Raw genomic sequence first — 15,908 nt, 5'->3', positions numbered from 1 at the left:
AGCTACCCGCGAAAGTGTTTTAAACTACTGTAAATTAGATAGTATGTTGTCACATTTAGTCCCGAGTCTGTTGAGAAAAGTAGTGCACTAAACCATGCTCGCTAGGTTTGCGTGGTGTTTTTGTCTGTTTGAGCAGCATATGATAGGCTCCACATTAACAAATATGTGACAAAGTCATTTCCTTTCATTTTTTGACTCGTTCACCGCATTACTGGAAACTAGTTAGCAACAAGCTCGGTCAGGAGCCGGAGGACCGAGTAAGTGAACGGGAAGTGACATAACTCAGTCTTGCCCCCTGCGTGCATGCTGGCTGCTTATTGGCCACACGTGGAAGTGAGTGACAGACGCCCTGATTCTGTTTCCGCTCCCTCCCCTGCCCGCGATGAGGCTGGCGTCTGATTGGTCGTGTGCGATGTCAGAAGACGCTGCCGCTTGCTCAACGCCCTACCACGCAGCTAACAAGCCCCAACTTCATAGAACGAATCAGTGCAGAAGGTGATTAGTTCGGTCTCGTTCACCCAAACAATTCGTTCAAAAAGAACGAATCGTTCACGACCGTTACAACAATAATGTCCATATGTTTGTGTTGAAGATAGGTAAAAAAAAGTATATATAAATAATAAATAAATAATAAAGGCATTAATATCAAACTTGCATGATATTTCTGTAAAATTAATCAGAAGAGGTGCTTAAATTTTAGGGTAAATATTCACATTTAACAGATGTCAAAAAAGGAATTTCGCTATTACTTGAAAGCAGGTTAGCCTATTGACCTCAAATTTGCAGGGTAGGTGATTTGATGAGAAGTGAAATGGTCAAACGTCACAAAGGTCAAAAATATGGCGATGCTTTAAATATGACTGCTAAAGTGGAATTCTGCTCTGTCAGCATGCGCTTTTGGTTGAATTATTCATTTCATAAAGTTGGATGAATTTTGCTGCCTAAAAACTGTTACTTTTATTGTGTACCCTTCTCTTCTAAGCTTCAAATGTACTTACGTATAAATCCTGATAGCGAGATCTGTGGTTTACAGCTAATGTTGTCTATTTTTCTTTTCAAAGAACTCTTCTAAATACATATATTTTTCTCAACAACTACATGATTTTTTTCCCCTTCACACTTAGTGAAGATTTTAACTTTGGACACATCAACAGCTTCTTGACATCAACATATGTGTGACATGTGGCTGCTATCAAAGCTGTTGCCATGATTACAATCGTCACATGTTTGTTGGAAGCGCTGGAGGGTGGGACATGCAAGTAAGTGTTTACTCAGTGTAGCAGATGGAAGACAATTGAAGAGTGGAGGGGGAAAGGAGGGCTGCCGAGAGGCTGATAGTAATTTCAAGTGACTGTGCGGTGAGTGCAGTGTGCATTTGGGTTTTGGGCACACACGCATCTCCATTTAGATTGGCATCGGGGTGTTTCCCTAGCTTCTTCATTGGAAAGAAAACATATCTGCTGCCTTGAACTGTGTTTTCCTTTCTTGCCACAATCACTTATGAGAATGTCATCTACTCGTGGTCCTGTCAAAGCGCTAATATCTTGCTACTTTGTCACATCCTCAATTGTTGTTTTCCATGCCAGTGCAGGGTTTTTCCTATAGATAAAAGCTCTTGGCGCACCGCCACACCAAAATAAAAGCCGCCATGCCTTGCAAATGAGATTCGATGACGTCTAAATGAATATAAGAAGCTCATTGTTACGCACTATTAGCCATAAGTCGTCTGAATAGCACGTCAAATACAAATTGTTCTTTTACACGTTTTATTTTGAAAAGAGCATCAGTTCTCCTATTGAAAGCTTGCGCCTCGAGTACGTTGGCGCGGGGATTGAAATCAGGACAAAAATCCACAGAAAGGCATTTGAAGTTAATGAACGAACTTCTGGCTTAAGACTGTGAAAATGAAAATGACCTTAATATTGACATCGACGTAACGTTCTTTATGGCGTGTCTTTGACCTGAATCTTCGCCTCCTAGCATAGCATTTGCTCGGATCTTACGTATCTCATTGTAATTTCAGATTAGGATTTTGAAGTACAGTATTTTGGAAAGAGAAAAGTTCCTGAGTACAAGGGTCCGCTAACAAAATGACCATTATTGTTGTGGTGATCTAGACCATCACGTTTCCAAATATACCTTATTAGCCCTAATATAAGACGGTGTTTTTTGCATTGAAATAAGACTGAAAAAGTGGGAGTTGTCTTATATTCGGATATGGACATTATACCCATTCACGACGCTAGATGGCACCAGATATCATTGAAGCGAATGCTGAACTTGAGGAGTAATGTTCTGTCACGACAGATCTCTGCTACTCTCAAGTTTAACCAGTTTGCTATATTTTATTGCAATGTTTTTCCTTATTCAGATTTGTTTCAAGACTACAGTTACAGTTAGACCTCACTTTGATGGTTAATGCAGTTATTGCAATTTTGTTGTTTTATCATAATAGATGCTGATGGCAACTTTCGGCTAATGCGTTGACAGTGCCCACCTCAACTGTGAGAGAGATTTCTCTGCAATGAACAGAGTAAGACATTTGGTCAACTGTACATTGTACAGAACTCTACAATTTAAGTTAGAGATGCGCGAGTGTCTTCATTTTATACATCATTTTTTTTCTTGTTTCTTTGTAGGTGAAGACAGACTTGAGAAACATCGGGACCATCTTGCAGCACACCTCACGTTGACTATAAATGGACCACCTATTGCTGATTTCCCTTAGAATTTTTTTTTTTTTTTTAGTCCAGGAAAATGAAGTGTTAGCAGGCAGGATGCAAACTTTACAAATCTTTGTTATTGTTCTTAGAACAAAAAATACATGTTGTTTTAAAAAAAAAAATCATATTTGTCATGATATGAAACAAATTCAGCGCGGCACAACATGATGGGGTTGTCCGACTCCGACGCGGCCCACCACCACCACAGCTTCAAAAAATCCTAGGGGAAACCCTGCAGTGTAATGGGAGTGTAAAAGGCAACAGTCAAGCCACTTTTAAGCAGTTTCACTACATTTTTACCATTCATTTATTAGATTCTAATTCATTTATAATGGTGCCTTGAAATGACACGACAATCAAATCACTCATATCAAAAATCATCATTCCCTATTCAAATGAATAGAAATGTCTCTAATAGGTTCCAAGCTTGCCTTAAAACAGTGACTAGGCGCTTCAGTTTTGTAAGACTCAAATGCAGCACACAGAACTACAAAATAATTGAATAACTGAAGTTGGAAATTTCTTTTTAAAGACTTTGACCTCTACTGAGTTAAGAGGGACAAAAAAGTTGGATGTTTTGGGGGCAAAGTTAGAGACAGCAGGCTAAAATGGTTTGGACACATATAGATTTGAGAGTGTGAGGACATTGGCAGAAGGATGATGAGGATGGAACAGCCAGACAAGAGAGCTCAACAAAGACCTAAGAGAAGGTTAATCAATGTCTTGAGGGAAGCCATGAGGGCAGTTGATAAAGAGAGGAATGCAGAGGGTAAGCATAGATGGATTTGGGTGACACACTGGTGAATCAAAGGCTAGGACGTATTTGTTTTAAATAGCCAATGTGCAATGGCGTACCACAAGCAACACGTCACTTCCGCTCATTAATATTCATGACATTAGCTACTGTTGCTAAGTAGGGACAAGCCACCGTTTGTCCCTAACAGGAAATGAATGGAAATCGTGTACAAAGGAGATGTTTGCAGCGCTAAACCTACCAATTCTCTCCGAAAATGAAAATGCCTGGTGCCAAATTCACTGGCAAAGATGTGGAAGAACATAAAAATGTTCAGTTAAAGAGAGGGCTTAAGTGTCGAATGCTGAAAAAGACGAAAAAAAAAACGAGCCGACCTAAGCATAGCCTTAGCTTTTTTATCGACGCGACAGACAATGACATTCTCCTGTTTCAACAAGCGATCCTTGACCATCAGCCCTGTCTTTCTTATACATCCTCTGGTTGTCCTACGTCCCTGACCGTTCTTGGGGGTAATTTATGCTACTCAGCGACAGCCAACGAACACTTTTAATTTTTTCATTGATAACAAATCTTAATTCTATAATTTATTTACACTTCCCACTTACTAAAGATTTTTTTTTTAATATATTTATAACAGAAACGGTAACAGTGGCAGTCAGATACCATTGTAATTCTTTTCAGGTCATTCATTGTCAGACAGAAGCAGTACGGCACAAATTTAAGCTAAAAAAAAATAAGTTAAAAATATAAAACTAGCTTACCTCTTTGTACTCTGAAAGACCATGCCAACCCAACAAAATGTTTACTGCATATGAAATGTGAATGGATTCACCTAGCTGGTGTTAAAGTCCGCGCAAGTTGATTCGGTCTTCACATTTTTTCCTCCCGAGTTTTTGGTTTCCGGAAACGTATGTAGAAAACATCCTTCATGTGTGGTAATGTCTAGAGTCGTTTCTACAAGTTGCAAAAAAGCTATGTGTGATCGGCATGTTCATGTTTGAAAGATTACTGGAGAAAAGTAGCACAAAATTACGTTGTTTCTATGCGAGGGCGGGTCTATAATGTCCCACTTCGGCTTTACTTCCGCTTTACGATGCGACGTCACGGTCTAAAAATAGCATGCATGTGGTACGCCATTCTCAAAATTTGTTTCACCTCACAGTAAACCTCAACTGAGATTGACACAAAAATATCTTGAAGCATTTTTTTCCTTTTAAGAATTAGTCATCATTTACATATTCCGAAGTAAATTGAGTTCACTGCCACGAAAAAGTCAGCACTCATACAGTATCTCAAAGGTAAGTAATCAGCCAATTGAAAGCTTGTGTCTCTTGGGACGTGTATCTCAGGGCGCCAACAACAACAATCCATTGTTTTTACTGTTGCATGATTTTATTCTGACTGGCAGAACTCAAAAGGTCCATGTATCATTGATGGTAGTGAGCTAAAGCAGCTAGGGGCAGGTGGTCCCCACAGTGCACTAAATACAACCACATGATTTAAACTCTCAATGGCAGACATCATGAGGACCACGTTGCAGTTTAAGGCATTGGACTAAAGCACTAACAAACAATAGAGGACTTAGAGGAGTTGCCTGTAAATACAATACCTCGTGTAGTCCAAAAAAACTGAGCATCAGGTAAAGTGAGAATAACAGGTAAAGAAAGGTTTGCAGAGCTGACCTGATAAGGTACTAGCAACTCACACTACCAAAGTGGACTAAAGTGCCCCATCCCTTGGAGAAAAAAAGTAAATACAGACCACATAGACTTTTGAGAATGAGTGCAGCTGTAAAGCACAAGCTATCATGGGTAACTGATGTGAGAAATATAAGTATATTGTAGTATGAATAAATCATGGTACTGCCAGTGATTTGACTTGGTGGCACAGTTAATGCCACATATTGTATTCACTGTATCCAAAAGCATTATGCTGCGGTCCTATTTCTGGAAATGCTCCGTGGAGGAAGTGAAATGTCTCTCTGGGCGAATATGGGGAAAACAAAGAATGAGAGAGGGGGAGAATCGCTCTAATATGACTTAGCGCTGCTCAATTTGCATCTTTCACACTTCAATAGACTTGTCTTTGATTTCTGTAGCATAATGCGAATGCGGCATTAAGATTTTCACTCATTATTTTTATCTCTTCATCTTTCTTTCCATCCCTGTTATTTATCTGCAGATATACGGTTTGAGGGCAGTAGTCTGTACTGCTCACTAAAGGTACGACAACATGAATCATGACTGCGGTGATTAATAACTGATCAGAAATAAGATGCCCCTCTTCATTTTAAATGTACAAATCTGTTAGATTTTTATTTCAATGACTTATGAATGAATGAATTATTTGTTCTTGTTGTACTAGAGCAGTTTTTATGGTGGGACTCAAGCAGTCGTGATGCCATCAGTAGACTATAACCACGTCCTAGTGTGTTTTCAGCACGACGGAAGGACGAGCTGAGAGTGTGACATTATCGAGATATAGGAAAAATAACCAGCTTATGGCATAGGAGATGATGAGCTAGTGACATGTGAAGCGACACAATGAAGGTCATTTAGACAGCAGATTACAGCATACTTACATTTTCACCTTCCCAGATCCTATAACCACAATGTCGTATAATGTCCTTTGGAAAAAATTCTCATTCACTGCTCATGGCACTTGGGTTGAGACAATGTCTTAATTCAGATAAAACTGCCTTTTCAATGAAAAAAAAACACACTCACTGTAAATGACATATTGATCATATTGAGATGTTCAGTTAAAAATGATTAAATTTTAACAGGATCCAAATAAAACTGTTCCATGCACAACACATACACGGACAGGGCGGAGACCCAAGTATATTTTATGTACTGTACAGTCTATTTAAGAACAAAATGGCAAGATTTGCTGCAGTGTCTGACAGGCAGTCAATGTAATCCACCATAACAGTTGCCTTCCACAGTGCTAAGTGGTCTTTAAGCCGCTGACATACACATCTGGCAGAACTGCCGCTGACATTGACAGGTCAAAATGGAGCTTGTTTTAATCTGCGTTCATAAAAAGAAATCTGTTTTGTCATGTTTAATCACAAAGTCATTGCTTCACAATATTTCATTTGCGCCGATCTAAAAGTGGCAGCTGTCCTGTTGGCTGCCAACCACAAGTGTTCAGGAGCATTCTTGTTCTTGTTAAAACTTTATGTCAGCACCAGTTTCTCCTCCATCTTTGTCCTCTGCTCTGACCTCGTCCTAATGTGTTGGCGTGGCTGATTATGTCAATGTGCAAGGGATTACCCGAGCGATTTTTCAAGTTACCCTTCAATCTTCATCATACTTCAAAGATACCGTACAAGAACAAATGTGCTCAATTAGGTTTCAACTACAAAGTACCGTGTATTGACTGAGTGCTCTCAGCCAATAGTGCAAGGCTGGCAATTGATTCAAACTTCAAAAAGGCAAAGTGGAAAACAGACCTCTATTGGGCTTTCTACAACTGTGGGCTGGATTTGCCACTCCAAAACCAGGTGCAAACTTGTGACGTTTTTGCTCAGCAAACATATCTAAAGGTTAACTGACCTACTGGTACAGTCAGGATTGTTTCTGCCAAATGGGGTACAATTTCTGTTAAATAAATTTTCTGTGTTCTCAGAGGAGTATCAGTAGTAGAATACAAGGAGGCCATCATGGACCTTTTCACCTGACACGAACACAACCAACTTCAGATAAATGCTAGCAAGAAGACAGGAATTGTAATTGACTTCTGGATGAAAGCACCTCATTTCTCTCTGGTGGATATAAAGGTAGTGGCGAACTAAAAATTCCTTGTCGTTCACCTGAACCGGACTGATAATACCCGGTCCCTTTACTAGAAGGCCAAGGTCGCTTCCAACTTCTTAGGGGATTGAGGTCTTTTGGAGTGGTCAGGAATCTCTTTGGGAATTTTTATGACTCTATAGTATACCTTCTGCTATCTTCTATATGCTGTGGCCTGATGGAGAGGTGGGCAGCATGGTCAGGGACAAGATGGGAGTCAATAAACTGATCAGTGGAGTGAGCACTGTCTTGGAATGTTCGCTAGGCTCCACAAAGAAAATGTTGGCCAAGCTCACATCCACCCACAACACCTTTGACAAACTGCATGATACTATGAAATCAATGAGCAACTCCTATAGTAACAGTCTAAATTTGGTCAATATTTAATCACAAATCAATATTATTGTTCACTTCCCAAATTATTTATCAATATTAAGTGTTGAATTTGAAATGGCATGCTCTCTTTGACAAACTATTAAATGAGGATGTTATTTATTTAGTTTCCCAAAAAAGATTCTGCCCGACGTTAGCGATTTATGATGAGCAGTCAAATTGCAGAGTCAGGAACAAGGTTCAATTACACTCACTCTGATCCACCTTTACAGGCTCAATTTGATTGTCAAAGGTTGAAATATGCAGAAGAAACTGAGTGTATTTTGTCATTTTCTGTAAGGTACTTCATGTGTGTCATGCTCCTATTCATGCAGAAAAGAACAAGTAGAAGCCAACATGCAGTAAACCATTACCTTGTTGGCCCTTGCTGGGTGAGGTTATTCGGAATCACACATATATGCTGTAACATCCACACATACACATACACGGTAGCTCCCAAGGCTACGAGTGCACTGATAAAGTGTAGTCCCAGAGTGACTTGCGATGCACCTTACACCAGCAACGTGTAGAAGATTGTCATGCCACATTTGTTCTACATGAAGTGATGGGGAAGAAACATCACTGCGGGGAGTTTGTGATGGAGATGAACTGCCAGCATGGGAGAAAAAAAAATAACACACATGAAAGCAGGCCACAGATTAAGGCAGCACGATGCGCTCAACTGGTTTACTGCATGATGATGTTCTTGGGGGAGGAAAAAAATGACCTAAACAGCAAATGACTAAAAGGCACTCTGTTGAGAGAGGACCTCTGCCAAAGTGAAAAGACTGTGGTCTACCACGCAAAGGCTTCCTGCCATTGTTACATGAAGAAAAGTGCCTCTCTGTCAAGTCCCAAGGCTTATTCATGCATTTTTTTTTAAACTAAATATGTAAACACTCGTATCAAATGCACAACAAGCAAAAAAGCAAAAAGATGAGCCTATATTCCATACGGTTGACTTTATGTGAAGCAGTTTATACTGTATGATCATAGCTGTTCCTAGCACTGTGCTCTTCTGGACTGAGTCTTCAAATGCTTTTCCTGGGATCTGCTGGATCCGTTCTCCCAGTTTGGGGGTTACTGCCCTCAGTACTCCCATTACAACCGGAACCACGCTTGCCTTCACTATCACACATCCACTCAAACTGCTCTTTCAGCCCCACAGAACCTTGGTCTTTTTGTTTTTCAGACACTCTGTGGTGAGTCCATTGGGATCTGGACACTTCTATTCCATACTGGTTACAGATGTTCCTGCATCCCAACCACTTTGGTTTGCCCCCCCCCCCCCCCCCCATGTACGCTGATCCAGCAAGCATCTTGCACCCTGCTTCAATTTGCTGGAATTTCTCTGGAGCATCTTTGCACAGCCTGCACCTCAGGTCTGATCTGCTCTGGTAAGTCTTTGCCTCTAAAGCCCTTGTACTTAGGGCCTGTTCTTGTGCAGCCATGATTAGTCTTAGTAGATCAGTGTCAGTCCAACATACTCCAGCCACTGGTAGGATTTTTTGATGTCAGCCGCTTCTTCAACTTACCAGTGGTACATTCTGTGTAGGGGTTTGTCCCTCCAGGTTGTTTGCTCCGCCTTCTCTGCACTCTCAAGGGGCTCTCTCATCACTCTCATCGTATAGGTATCACGGTTCAGTGTGCGCAGTCAGACGGCAAATTTGTTTAAGAAAAAATGTCAGAGTTAGTCCTCCTCTAATCCAGGGGGCTGGTAGAGGCAATACGCCTAAAGCAACAACCGACATTACATGAATAAAAAGACAAACCATAAGAGATGAGAAAGTTGATCATTGATCACAACTAGCAAAGTTATGGCGAATGTACCGAGTGAGAACTAGCAAATGCATTGTTACTTACACTTGTTGAAGTGATTTTATATTTTTAAATCAGGGCATGCTTATTTTGCTTTAGCCGTAGGCTGAAGTAGTGGAAACACTGAGAGTATTTATTTTGCACTAATCAAAGAGATGCTTTTCCAGTTTTGGAACGATTTGCACTTTTTATTTATTTTAGCCACTGTAAAAATATATCTTATGAGGGAATGTATGTTTACTGGTAATCCAACATTGAAAATGGTATTATGCTATTTTTATGAAAAAGTTACCAAGGTTGAAAGATAGCAACTGCTACATAACTTTAACCGTTACCTCAGACTATCCCTACTAAGAAGGAGGTGTTGTCTATTTTTTGCACATACAGTAAACTGTGAAATTCACAAGTTTGATGCTTTCTTCAATTTATTTTGCACTTTAATAAGAGCTGCTTTTTGTTTTAGTCATTAGAATAAACTTTAAGTTTCAAATGATGTGACAAAAAAAAAAAAAGCCTTTTTTGCTTTTCCTGTTGTACCGAACCGTGACCCCCCCGTACTGAGGTAGGTACCAAACTGTTACTTGTGTGTGATTGACTCCCTATAATTTATTCAGATGTTGTAATTTGTTTATCAATTTTTGAGACTTTGTTCTTTGATGTTTAGCAATTTAATCTATGTTCTCGTTTTCTTTTCAACTCTGTTAACTTATATTATTTAAAATTCAATACGGGCACTAGCATTTACCACCAACTTCTCCAGCCAACCGGGAACTGCATCAACTAATTTCACAAGAAACTCTTGCGGGGTGGATGTTATGACTTTATGTTTTTGCCCTTCAAGTTCCTCCTAAGTCGTTGGTTTGGTTGAATAGACTTGATCTTTCAACCAACACCAAAGAAAAATGACGCAGTTGCTTTGCTATTGTTGTTCGTAAATTGTTGAATGCCCACTTCAATAGAAGATGGATGGGACGTCGTGGTTTGCACACGTGGCCAGCCAGAAGTCCTGACTTAACACCTTTTGAAAAGGTTAATTAATGAAAAAATCTGATTATTATTTAATTATACTTTATATTCAAAGCAAGCAAATAGTATCATGAATCCTTCTGCCGCATTCACAGCCTGTTTGAAATAACAAAAGCTCAAAACTTAAAATTAATAAGGTTGCCACTGTTATGGAGAAAAAAATAAAATCCTCTTTACCTTGACCTTTTGGCTTGTAGATGAATCCCTGTTCAAATCGCATCAAATCAAATTTATTTCTATAGCCCTTTACAAAAACCCGGAAGGTCCTCAAAGTGCTTTACAACAACGACATAGTTCATGATAAATAAAAGGCAGGAAAGTACTATCCGGAAGAAAAAGAAAAAAAAAAGAAGTGCATGGAAAACTCCGACGAAATGGCCTTGCCGGAGATAACTCTCGCTCACTTTCTCAAAGTAGTTACGAAGTCAGATTGAATGTCCAAATGCACCCAAAGGAGCAACCCAATGTGACACGGTGCAAAGTACAAGTAGCAGCAGAGAGGGATCTGCTGCTCAGAAAAAAATGGATGGGCTGCACAGAACAAACCGGATGAATAGAATGTTTGCACAATGCGGCAGGGTTCGAATACCGTGCATTATTCCTTTTTGGCAGTTTATAGATTTAATAATGTGGAAATTGAGATATTTGTAAATCTGTTTTGTCAATAAAAGGCCAAAAAAAAAAAAATCAATGGATTAGCGACATCATCATCACAACTCAAACCCTATAGTACACAGGTGTGGGTGGAAGATTTCATTCCAACCGAAACAGCACAGACATTTTGACCAATGAGGTTTCTGCTGAAACAAGCAGCACCTGACTGCAATCAATTGATTACACTTGTAAGAGAACAGATTGGCGAAAAGGTGTCCTCTTCATTGGAAGGAAATCCTGCACACCCTATATGGAGTTGGTTTTACAAATGTGCTCTTGTAAAAAAAAAAAAAAAATATATATATATATATATATATATATATATATAAGTACTCTTAATGTCTGTGTACATGTCACCTCACTGTTTTCAGTCCGTGGATCAAAGGGCACTGCAACTCAGATGCTAATTAGCACAAAGCCAGTTATTATGCGAGTTTTAACTCTTTTAGTTTTATATTTAGTTTAACAGTAAGCTCTAACTGGGAGTGGAATGAAACAGTTTATAACCTGCTGCTATTACCTTCACCTTTAGATAAAATTAAAAAAATAATTAAAAAATCCTACACTGTGATTTCAGGATTAACAATGTATTTGTACTACACTGCTGCAAATACGTAAGTATTTGAACACCTGAGAAAATCAATGTTAGTATTACTGTACAGTAGCCTTTGATTACAATTACAGAGGTCAAATGTTTTCTGTAACTTTTCACCAGGTTTGCACAGACTGCAGCAGAGATTTTGCACCACTGTTCCACACAGATCTTCTCTAGATCCATCAGGTTTCTGGGCTGTCACTGAGAAACAGAGTTTGAGCTTCCTCAAAAGATTTTCTATTTGTTTTGGGTCTGGAGACTGGTTAGGCCCCTCCAGAACCTTGATATGCTTTTTACAAAGCCACTCCTTGGTATTTCTGGCTGTCTGCTTCAGGCCATTGTCAAGTTGGAAGACCCAGTCACGACCCATTTTCAATGCTCTAACTCGGTGTTCTCGAACCCGGTCCTCAAAGGCCTGCTGTGGGTGCAGGATTTCATTCCAACCAGACAAATGACACTTTTTCACCAATCTGGTGTTTTACAAGTGCAATCAGCTGATTGCTGCTAGGTGCTGCTTGTTTAAGCAGAAACCTCATTGGTTCAGCTATCTGTGCGGGATCGGCAGGAACAAAAACGACGACCCACAGCGAGCCTTTGAGGACCAGGTTGGAGACCACTGCTCTAACTAAGGGAAGGAAGTTATTCCCCGAAATCTCACAATACATGGCCCTGGTCATCCTCTCCTTAATACAGTGCAGTCATCCAGTCCCATGTGCAGAAAAACACCCCCAAAGCATGATGCTACCACCTCCATGCTTCAGAAGAGGGTTGGTGTTCTTGGGATGGTACTTATCATTCTTCTTCCTCCAAATACTATGAGTGGAATTAAAACCAAAAAGTTCCATTTTAATCTCATATGACCACATGACTTTCTCCCATGACTCCTCTGGATCATCCAAATGGTCACTCGCAAACTTAAAACGGACTAGGACATGTGCTGGTTTATGCAGGGGAACCTTCAGTTCCATGCATGATTTTAAACCATGACGTCTTAGTGTATTACCAGCAGTAACGTTCGAAATGGTGGTCCCAGCTCCTTTCAGGTCATTGACCAGCTACTCCTGTGTAGTTCTTGGCTGTATCGTCACCATTCTTAGGATCATTGAGACCCTACCAGGTATATCTTGCATGGAGTCCCAGTCCAAGGGAAATTGACAGTCATGTTTAGCTTCTTCCATTTTCTAAAAAATGTTCCAACAGTGGATCTTATATCACCAAGCTGCTTGGCAATTACCCCGTAAGAGTTTTCAGCCTTGCAGAGGTCTACAATTCTGTCTCTGGTGTCTTTGGACAGCTCTTTGGTCTTGAAAATGTTAGTAGTTGGAGTCTTCCTGATTGTATGGGGTGAACAGGTGTTTATTTATATGCAGCTAACCATCTCAAACAGGTCAAAAAGTCAGACTCAAAAAGTCTACCCCCACTCCACTTATTCGTTGGACTTTTTGAAGGCGACTAACAGATCTTTGAGGCTCACAATTCTAGCTATTAGACTGGTGTTCAAATAATTATTTGCAGCAATATAATACAAATACTTTGTTTAAAAAAAATCATACAGTGTGATTTCTGAATTTTTTTTAGATTGTCTCTCACAGTGGAAAAGCACCTACCGTGAAAATGTTAAAACCCGCCTATCCTTTCTAAGTGGGAGAACTTGGGAAAAAAAAAAAATCGCAAGGTGTTCAAATACTTACCGTATTTTCCTCACTGTATAAGATATAGCCATTGTATATTGATCTTGAGCTCAGCGGGGGAGAGGGAACTAAATGAAGGCTCGTAACACAGTTAAAAAAACACTGTATTGGTGTTTAAACTTTTCATGTCATCACATTTGAGCCCACCATCTCAGCAGATCCTCATTCTTATGCATTGTCCTCTCTTGAAAGCAGAAAATTGCAAAAAGTCCACTTAGTCAACCAGTCCTTGTTTGTACAGAAACCCGGGGAAAAAGCAGTAAAATGAAGCTTAAAACAGCTAGTGTATATAAACCAATGAACTACCATGTTAAACCTCTTGCCTTCATGCTTGGCAAAGGTAAAGACTTAAATATGGCTAGTAAGAGAGCAAACTATTGGTAGGAGTCTTCTAAGGACACTTGTGAGCAAAGCTTTGGGGGACTCATGTTAAATGTTAGGATGAGTCTTCTACTGAGTAATTTGAAGAAATCCAAACCACTTAGGGACTGAGTTCATGACAAGTCTGGTCCTCGCACAGTAACTTTTATAAATGGCATTTTTACCTCTTGGCCATCTTTTTACCATTTTGTAAATGACGGTACAGCAGTATCTTCAAGCTGTTTGCTATTAGACCTGCGGAGCTCCAAAATAATAAAAAGAATAAGTGAGAGCAGAAAACAAAATTAGATTCTCCTTCTCATCAGGGAGGCACAAAGAGTTATCAAGCCTTAGGTCTTGAAACTAGAACAAACAGCAGCGTAAGAGTCAAGCTGAGGCTAAAAGGGACTGTCGTGGCTTCTTGTTATTATAATAAACCGACTGCATACTGCATAGTATGAACAAGCTCCATAGGGAGAGCCTTTGATCAAGCTAACATCTCCCTTGCGTCAGATTCATTTTAATGTGGAGATAAAAGTGTACCTTTTATGCCTGCTTCTTTTCATCTGTGAACTCTGTGAGAGATATAATTCTAGAAATCCAATCATGGTAATCAAAGATGTGCAAAAAAAAAAAAAAAACATAGGCAAGCAATCTGTTTTAAACGTGTGCTTCATTCCCTAAACCACTACCACCACCACTGAACCTGTCAACCCAAAGCCGATGATGAGTTTGAGAGTTACTGAGGAGAGACAGGGATTTGAGATGATGGAAGCCGATAATCCAGGAAAGAGAGAGGTGGCAATGGGATTCAGCTAATACTCAAACAAGCGCTAGGCTTCGCAGAGCAGCTCACACTACAGCGATAAGCCTCACACAAATGTAGGTTTTATTGTGCAAAGAGTAGGTTAAAGCCCAGAGTAAAAATATCTCAAAACATCAGACAAGATTGTCATTTTGAAACATATTCCAAAAGTATAGTAGAGCTCTCCCAACAAATGCTATATTCTGTCTTGACGTTTAAGTGTAGCAGGGTTGTACGACAGTGGAAGTTTGCCTGTAAAATGTGAATAGATCATTGTAGTTGGAGTACAACCAAAATCAATCCACCCCCGAAAAAAAAAAATCTATAAAATACAAGACAATTGAGGATGATTTGATCAAGCAGTAAAAATAAAACATTTTACTCCTTTATAGGACACTTGTTTAACTCATTGGCTGCCATTGACAGCAAGACGTCAATAGCGTTGAACCATGAGCTTTCACAGGCAGTCCTCCCAGTTTTCATGAATTGGATGTCTGTCATGTTCAAAGAAATGAAAATTTATTATATCACCATCACTATATCATTAGCAATTTAAAATTTTACTGATTCATAAAAAAATACTAAATACATGTATTAAAAGCGGTGAGAATAATGATTAATAACTAAAAAAAAAAAGTGTTTATAAGACCTGGCATCCACATATATGGGGAAATGACATTTTGCATCATGTAGGCCAGCGGTCCCCGACCTTTTTCTTACCGCAGACCGGTAAAGGCATTCCAATTTTCCTTGCGGACCGGCGAGGTGCCATAGAGGAGTGGGGGATGCACGATGGCAAAAGACAGACATCGCTGCGGCCAGGAAACGAAATCCCGATTAGAAATGCATTTATTTTTCATTTGCACAAGAACAGTGTCTTATGTTATTTGGGGGGTGGGGTTAAGCCCAACACGACAGAAATATACAGACCCCGCCGTGGCCAGGAAACAAAATCCCGAGTACGAATGCATTTATTTTTCCTGACTTTTAGAAGGACTGCAAGATTGAAACAGCCATTCTAGTTTAAGGCGAGAACGTGGTGTAGGAGCAACTTTTTGAGCGTACCAAAACCCAGGAAACGGCCGCTCCCACATACAAAATGAATGGGTTTTGTGCTGCAAGTCTTTATACCCTGTGCACACAAGGCACCATTGACGTTCTGCACAGTGTTCTGATTGCTCCCGAGAGTCTGTTTATCGCACACTAAGCACTGTTGGCACTGCTACATAAAGGAAAAGTTTCTGAAATGTACTCACAGTCTGCGGCCATATTTGTTGTATGAAGAGCGCATGTGCAGTTTGTGTGAAGGTGCA

The 15,908-nt window shown here is 39.9% G+C and overlaps 1 protein-coding gene and 1 long non-coding RNA gene across 4 annotated transcripts in view; one reads left to right on the top strand and one right to left on the bottom strand.

Moving 5' to 3' along the window:
* The window catches only part of LOC130920027 (alpha-1,6-mannosylglycoprotein 6-beta-N-acetylglucosaminyltransferase B-like), a 252,584-nt gene that overhangs the window by 214,653 nt on the left and 22,023 nt on the right, over positions 1-15,908 (bottom strand). The window lies entirely within an intron of this gene.
* LOC130920029 (uncharacterized) lies at positions 1,281-2,821 on the top strand. The gene is made up of 3 exons (XR_009064080.1): positions 1,281-1,358; positions 2,456-2,533; positions 2,640-2,821. It is a non-coding gene; the product is annotated as an uncharacterized LOC130920029 (long non-coding RNA).

The sequence above is a fragment of the Corythoichthys intestinalis genome, chromosome 8 (genome assembly GCF_030265065.1).
Source record: "Corythoichthys intestinalis isolate RoL2023-P3 chromosome 8, ASM3026506v1, whole genome shotgun sequence".
In the NCBI taxonomy this organism is placed as follows: domain Eukaryota; kingdom Metazoa; phylum Chordata; class Actinopteri; order Syngnathiformes; family Syngnathidae; genus Corythoichthys; species Corythoichthys intestinalis.
Note: the sequence above shows the minus strand (reverse complement) of the source record. Positions and strands in the feature narration are given on the sequence as shown.